The sequence below is a fragment of the Dermacentor variabilis genome, chromosome 5, assembly GCF_050947875.1.
Source record: "Dermacentor variabilis isolate Ectoservices chromosome 5, ASM5094787v1, whole genome shotgun sequence".
NCBI classification, from domain to species: Eukaryota; Metazoa; Arthropoda; class Arachnida; order Ixodida; family Ixodidae; genus Dermacentor; species Dermacentor variabilis.
The window spans coordinates 116,202,522-116,210,911 of NC_134572.1; the positions used below are offsets into that span (position 1 = coordinate 116,202,522).

The 8,390-nt window shown below is 46.9% G+C and overlaps 1 long non-coding RNA gene across 2 annotated transcripts in view; it reads right to left on the bottom strand.

Annotated features, from left to right (window-relative positions):
- Positions 1–8,390, bottom strand: part of LOC142583083 (uncharacterized) — a 417,463-nt gene extending 409,073 nt beyond the window's left edge. For both annotated transcript variants that reach the window (XR_012828538.1, XR_012828539.1), the window contains exon 1: positions 7,690–8,390. This is a non-coding gene — a long non-coding RNA (uncharacterized LOC142583083). The remainder of the gene's footprint in view (positions 1–7,689) is intronic.

Here is an 8,390-nt window from a genome sequence, read left to right on the forward strand (position 1 = left end):
TGAATTGGTTTGGTAAGTTGAACAGTAAAGTAAGCTTAATGTGGCGGGGTGGAGTAGATCTGTAGAAGTATTCAGCAAGATTTTATGTGCCCAGTTTAATTTTCCTTTAACTAATGCACCGCAGTTGTGACAAAATGAACTTTCCATGTCATTTATTTTTTTATCTGTACGTAAATTTTACCATAAAATTGGAATTTATGTCAGAGTACTGATACTTTTTTTCGCGCTTTCTTTGCCACCTAGGTTAAATCTTCGACTGTCATGCCCCATGGACTTTCAGCTTTACCCCTTTGACACGCAGAAATGCCACATCATAATGCGACCGTGTAAGTGTCGTTCTACGCAATTTTATTTCACTAAACATATAAGGGAGTTGCAATACTTTGTGTTCCTAAGTTATCACTACAAGCTCTTGTCTCCCTAACCAAATCACGAACTGCAATACTCAAGTCATTGATAAATAACTAGTGAAATACTTTACATTGCTAAGTCACCTATACAAGCTGTCACCTTGCTAACCAGAGCTGTAATCTTCAAGTCATTGATAAATAACTAGCGTAATACTTTACGCTTCTGCTACCACTGCGAGCTGTTGCCTCGCTAACCAGATTACGAACAGCCCTAGATTTATATTCGCTTTCCCTTCCCGTCGTTTCCCTTCACAAACACAGACGCATATACCGTGAACGAGATCGACCTGATCTGGAAAGACGACAAACCAGTGACGCTCCAACGTCCAATCATACTTTCCGAGTTCCAGCTCGTTGACAGCTACAACGCCACCTTAGACAAAGAGCTGCCAACAGGTTAGACAATAAATATATGTTTTTCTTTTTTGAAGTCTCAGTGCCCATTTTGCTACAATGATCGGCATTCTGCTACCGAGTTCCAACATTTGCTTGTATACCATTTGTACAACACATTATTAATAATAACTGATTATGTAATTAGCTGAAATACAAAAAAAAATTTCTGACTGACTGCAAGCCACGGCAAATTGCATTATCTTGGTTCTGTCCAACCACGTGGCACTTTGGCACTTGTATATTCTTTTAACCTTGACACAAGCGCACCCTTTGGGTCGTATCTTGTCCCACAACGATAGTCGTCATCTGTCTTTCCCGCATTTCCTTTCTTTTAACGCTGCGAGCCCGGTTATTTCCAAGTCACGAACGGCTTGCGCGTTATCAGCGTGACGCAGCATCCTCGACAGGAAAGTAGCGAGCGCTTAGTTTTCAAGAAAGGAAACGCAAGCAAGGCAGATGACGATTATCGCTGTGGGACAAGATAAGCCCCAAAGTGCGCAAACTTAAAATTTAAGATTGTGGGGCTCCCAGTATATAAGTGCCCACGCCTTGTGATCGAATGCTACAGCAAGAGCACTGCAGTAAGTGCTGTTGCCAGCTCCTAAACTGCGGAAACCGCCAAGGAAATATCCAAGAGTAGTCAAAAGGTGATCAGCCTAGGTCAACAGTGTGTTGCTTTATTTGTTTTTTTTTCGTGTTTACAGAATAACGCAAAACAATATAGGACATAGCGACCACTAAAGCCAAACTAAACTGATATATAGACGTCAGAAAGTTTTGTTACATTGTTACTAGATACCGATATCAAAAGCAGACATGTAGCCAAAAAACATAATTTCCGAAGTTATCGTAAGTATCACATGATAAAAAGAGTCATGGCTCGCCTTCCCCAAAGCAGAATATACGTGCGCGCGCGATAAAGCGAGAGAATTAACAGTTAAAATTTCCCTTTCTACAACAGTTTCTGCTAATCGTTTTATGTCCTTTTGTGTTTGCTGCACACGCTAAGCACGAACGCGCACCAGTGTTCGGGATTCTGACATGCGTCACGCCGCATCCATACACAACCTCTCAACAAAGCCATGCCAACTTAAGTCTCTGCAATTTTCAGGGAATTTCACGGTTCTTCAGTACACATTTGTGCTTCAACGTCTGCGTGGATACCACCTCATTTACGTGTATCTGCCCAGTAGTCTGATTGTGTGTGCCTCATGGATTTGCCTCTGGCTAAAGGTAAGTAAAACAACTGCTACAACAAAAATTTGGGGGACGCTTTAGCTTCGCCATTAAGAGTAAAATACGACCGCATTCAAACATCCCTGACTGCTTATCACGCTTCCCAGCAACTGCAGCTTATGTAACGGTAACGTTTACCGGGAAACGCTGGCGGCGAACGCTATGCACGAAGGCGAGCTTTCTGGTATAAACGCGGCCTCTTGCGTGGGCCGCGATGCGGCGGAGGCGAGCACCCTCTGGAGGTGTTGCAAAGAACCGGGCGCGCCGCTTTATGGCCTGTGATATTTGCCTTCGCCGGCGCGCTCTTATTTCGGAGGCCGTGGCCGCTCTATGTATGGTAGAAACGCTAGAAAAGGGGTTTGTATTTTGAGTTTCGGCGTAACAGAATTATGTTTTCTCGTATATTCAAATTACAATCCCACGGTTTCATGTCTGTAGGTTGTGTGTAAGTCGTACTTTAAAATTTTTCTGACATATTTCACCTTGAGAAATTCAATTAGTTCAGTAACTTTCTTGCGTTACATGGAGGGGCTGCGTGGCTAGGTATGCGTGGTTCGAAATAATTTTGCCGAAACGACTGTCGACGCGGTACGCCGACGACGGATCTTGTGCGACACGGGGCCCTTAACGCTATCGCGTGAAAAAGAAAACCTGCGCTTGAAACAATTGTTTCTTGTATATTTATTGCTGTATCTGTTAATCTGCAAAACCTCTAGAACTGTCACACTTATTGATCCTTGATCGTCCCCGTTGTTCGTATACTAAGGTGAACGTGGAGTCAAACGCGTGATATACACAGACACATTAATCGTGCACGTCCCACTTCGTGTGCATCTGCCATTAAAACATAGGCCTTACATGACCCAAATAGCGTGACACCCAGCCAAAAGCTCGCGCCCATCTGGCCTGTTTCCACGCTCAGCGACGTGAAACCTGCTACATCCACCTGCCGTGTTTGCCGTATTGCATACGAATGAAGGCAGGAAGGCTAACTTCATGCGAGTTTCCTTTTTTGCTAATCTGCGTTGAGATAGAAAATAAGCGTTAGGTTAAGGTAAGACAACAGAGAAAAGGAACGAAAAAAGAAAAGCAAGGCAAAGAAGAAAAGAAAGAAAACAGTACGTGAGGACGTTCAGAGTTGTGTAAAGTGTAGCAGATGAGGCTGAAACCAACAGAAAAAGAAAGAGGGAGTGAGGGATGAACATGCAAGCAGAAAGTTTGCTGTATATATACTCGGTGAAAACCTAAGCCTTCTGTACAAGTTACGCCCGCGAAACCGCATAGCATCAGTCCTCTGTGCCTCCGCGCTTGAAATCACAATTCCCGAAAGGCGCCGACATTGAAAGACGTTCGCCTCCGCCTTGACGACACGGGCATAATCAGACGCAATTGGCTCGCGCAGCTGTACCCGAACTCTCCTCGTCTTCGACAGCGGTGCATTTCCCAATGCATTCTTAAGCTGCCGCCTAATAGCGGAGAGCATTCGGAGGTCTTGTGTCCCCAAGTCTCAATCGTACCTACCTTCTTATAATAATTACTAGGAATTCTGGTGATCGATGGGAACTGCATGGGTGGCGGTTCAGTCGTCATTGGAATGATGGACTGTGCGTGGACTTTCCTCACTTTCTCCTTCCGGCTTCAAATCCCATTGTGACTCCGCAAATAGATCGCATTCTACAACATAGTAGGTTATAAACACGACAATCCGTAACAATCATACACGTGAACAGAGACCAATGGTCTTGCTGTGTTTGGCAAACTATGCATAAATACTCAGAAATTCAGAATGTTAAGACGTAGCAAATAACGTCAAGAAACATCTGAAGGCACAAGCACGGACCCCGATTGTCGTAGTAGTGGGACTACCACAGAGCCAGTATTTCCCCCTTGTAATTCTTGTGGGAAACTATGGACGAAATCCGTACCCCCGCTCCCACCTTCCGACACCACTGGACACCCAATTATCACGTGACGCAATTCTCTATGTCATTCTCTGCCATTTTCTCGTGAGAATTTGCTTTCACTGCTCATTTATAATTTGACTTAGTAATCATTTACACGAATATCACCAACTATTGCATAACTTCATGGTGTTACGAGATGTACCCGTTTATTCCGTGCGCCTGAAGCGGTTCCATTAGTTGTTTTTTTTTCGATTGCTAACTATTGCATAAGGTAACCTTGTTTTATGCATACCTTAGCATATTTGTTATATATGCACAGTAAGAGTTGGGGTCGAGCATGTAGAAAGGGTTAGGCTGGCCCATGCCATCGTCCGACGCATTCACACTAAGGACGTTGTTGAAGGGAGGGACGTGCTCTCCTCGAGGACAAGGAATACTGGATTTATTTACAACATCTACATGAAGAGCGGAGTACGTTACATCTCATCGCTCTAGCATAACTGAAGGGAAGCACACCGAGGAGCCAGAAACGTCTGCTTAAACCCCCTCTGTCCTCGATGGATTCCTAGTCCAGGGAATCTGCCGTCCAACTTTCGTCCAATCGGAACGTCCAAAGTAGTCGAAGGAGCCGCGTTGGGGGGGGGGGGAGGGGGGCAAGGGTTCACACATTGACTCTCGCACGGTTGTTCACTGAACACACAGAAAGGAGGGGAGCTTCGTAGACAGGAGTTGTCACGCTTGACTCAAGCTGGCGCGTCTTGGTTCCTGGGATGACCCAGCAGTTAGCTGGGGCGTCTGTCAAACGACCATGGCGGTTACCGGAGTTCGTGAAGGCGACAGTGAACCAACAAACAATACTCAGTCCGCCAAACGTGTCTCACCTTGCTAGCGCCGGTAGTCTGTCCGAGGGAGACGCATTGTTAGCTTCAGGAAGCGATTCGTCGGGCAGTGGGGCAGGAAGAGCCTAGTAGGTCACTACCCCCGCTGGCCGATCGTAACAGTACGCTGTCTTGTTAGTTCAAACTCTAGAATGCTTCCACTTGTAATATGCAGCATATTATATAAACCCCTCTAACATAATACTGCTGCAGGAGACTGGGAGACTTCTAAATAAACAAATAAATAAATAAATAAATAAAATCGCCGTATAACACCCTCTCATGGCCCAGGTGGAGATCCCCCAGGCCCGAGTGGCCCTGGGTGCTGTGACGCTGCTCACGCTAGTGTCGTTGGCGAGCAGCGTTCGCACCACCATTCCGCGGGTGGCGTACGTGAAGGCCATCGACGTGTGGTACGCCACCTGCATCATCTTCGTCTTCGCCGTGCTCAGTGTGGCCACCTGCACGCACTACCTGGTGCGCGTGCGCCTCAGGCCGCTCTGCGTACGACGCGTGGACCACTGGGTCGTCGACATGTATCAGGTATGCCTAAGTCGCTCAATGAGCTGCGGTGTATGCAGTATTTATTTATTTATTTATTTATTCATTTATTTATTTATTTATTTATTTATTAGGCGAAAGCCTTAAGTGGCTCGTTACGTGATGGCCTTGGAGAACAACATCACGGCGACAGCAAAAATGGGCCTGGAGTGTCCATATAATTGCTATCGCAATAAAACGCGGCGTTAGTCGAGTGGTACAAAAATTATCATCAGCAGCAACGACTCATATCCCCCGCAAGCAAGCAAAAATGCAATGACTCATACCCCCATAAGGCAGAGAGAAAGAAAGAAAGAAAGAAAGAAAGAAAGAAAGAAAGAAAGAAAGAAAGAAAGAAAGAAAGAAAGAAAGAAAGAAAGAGAGCATCTTTTCTTATGAGGTGGGGAGACTTCCTCGCAGGGTGGAGCCCTTAGTTCAGGGCCCCATTGGCTCGCGCGACTCCCTGTAAGCTATTGAGCGCAGTTTCCCAGGGGGGAGGTGAAGGTGAAGGAATAGGGCAGTAATCCGGAGTGTTTGGGCATTCCCAGGTGCAATAATATACTGTGGGTTTTGCTCCACAGTATAGGACAGTATGACGGATATTGCGCGGGGTGGAAGAGGTGAAGATAAAAGAGACACGGAAATGAATCAGTTTGAAGCTGTCGCCACACGACGGCATTTTCTCGGTAGAGGCAAAGGTAAAGGCAGAGGCTACAAACGCTCAGCAAAGCGAAGCGAACAGTGCACGCATTCATTGAAATCACCTAAACAACGCACAGAAGAGCGTGCGTTTCAATAAAGAACAAGCTCAAAACAAGCATCCGAACCATCAATAAAGCACTGCATACACTCCTCGGAAGTACGCTATACGACCCAGGATGCTCGCCAAACAAGAAACAAGGTGCGACGTGCGAAGCGGCGGCGGCAAGGCGTTCGACCGCAAGTGCTGCTTTTCCCTGCTGAGAGAAAGCAAGGTAAAGTCGAAGAGAAACTTCGTTGGCGCGAATCTGACTCCGCTATACGAACGCGCCAAGCCGCAGCTAAGCGTCGAAAACGAGCCGAAGAAGCCGAACCACAGAACACCTATACAAACTGCGAAAGCAGCAACGTGACGATGCGAGACGGCAATGTAGAGGGAAAGCCGAGGCTCGCAGCCAACGACTTGCCACACGTGCGTTGTCTCAACCACCACCAGCCGCAGCAGCTGCCGTGGAAAACTCCAAGAGGCAAAGAAAGCTTCGCTTTAAAACTATCGAATTCAAGATGCGGCAGCAGCCGTAGCCGATGAGCGCAATCTCCGAGATGAAGTCATCGCCAGTAGGCCTGTCTGGCTCGGATGATTCGTGTATATAGTGTGTGCCTCACTGCTCGTCCCAACTAACGCTCACACGGCTAACAGCTGCCGACGAGGGCGAAAGATTCTTGGCCAGATAAACCCATCAACCAACTCGCCGATCTTGTCCGCTACACCCGTGTGCTTAGATTTAGGTGCACGTTAAAGAACCCCAGGTGGTCAAAATTTCCGGAGTCCTCCACTACGGCGTGCCTCATAATCAGAAAGTGGTTTTGGCACGTAAAACCCCAAATATTATTATTATTATTATATTGTCCGCTGAACAGAGCACAGCGTTAACAACCATCGGTACCGGGAAAGAAGAAAAAACCAGTCGTCCAGCCAACATCAATGAGAAGTCGAGAGCTGGTCGGAAATGACAACCACGAAGCATCAGAAGCTATGGCACCGCAGCCACTGTCTCATCTTGGGATGGCAAGGTGTCAGATCGTCAGATGCAGTCGCAGCGACACCAGCACAGACAAACGTTAAATGTCACATAAAACCGCGGTATCACGCCCGAAAACTACTCCAACAAGAACGACGACCGAGGCACGACGGCTAACACTTCGTGAACCTGGACTCAATTCTGTGCCAGAACGTTTTCTTGCGACTTCTGTAAGAAAGAAAAACATGGTACCTGCAACAGGCTCAACTAAATCTGGTTTAAGTGCAATTGTTTAGAAAGTATATGATAACAATAGGTCACGCGTATCATTTTATCATGCATAAAAATAAACCATAAGGTTCACATGCGAACAGATGCGTACTATACGCTAGTGACGACTCGCCACTATCAAATGACACAAAAAGTACAAATAATCTCGTGATTTGGCAGACCTAGAACCTTATCAGACGACAAATGGAGGCCAACACTTGAACGATATTTATACACCAAACTGGCGAGACATCAGTAACAATGCCCTTGGTATTGGGATAAACAGAACATGCACTTGAAAGCGAATAATTGGCGCGAACAGCGCTATACTTACCCACAAACTCCTTTGACTTCGTAATGCCTGGTATTTCGTTCTTTCCTGGTAATGTGTTGATTTATCCAGTTCGTTGACTTTCTTCTTCTGGGGATGAAAAAGAAGTCACTTTGGTTTCTCCTACGTAACTTCTGCGGCGTCCTGACACACGGCACCCGTCGGAACCACACAACGCGTGGTTGCACTCTCAAACAAGTACGGAGAGTAGCAAAGGCACGCGTACAGTTCTCTCACGCGGCGTTGGTTCAAACTTGCACAGCACGAAGTGAGCGGCGAAGGTTGCTATGGGAACTTGCTGGTCATTCACCTTGCGAAGTGTCCCCGTGTCAGTTTCTGGGCAGCACCGCACTTCTGCAAGAAGCGTCGCTTTTCTTTGCCTTAGATCCGGACCAGACAAAGTTGCATCTGTGGCCGCCTGACACACACGCGCAGTGCAAGAGGCCCTCAGCGTTCCTCACTAAAACGCACAGCACATGCGGCTCGACTGCATCAACACGACTGCGGCGCTCTCCGAACTAAGCCACACTTAGACTGGCTCATTGGCTTTCAAACAGTCTTTGCAGTGTCGGCATGTGTCGGTCGGATTGCCAGAATTGCATGACTTGGGCCGCTATCTTGTGCACGTTCGAAAAGCCGACGTTCGATTTCGCCTCACGCGATTGGACTGGATTGACCTAGGTCGCGATATCGGCGCAGCCTGG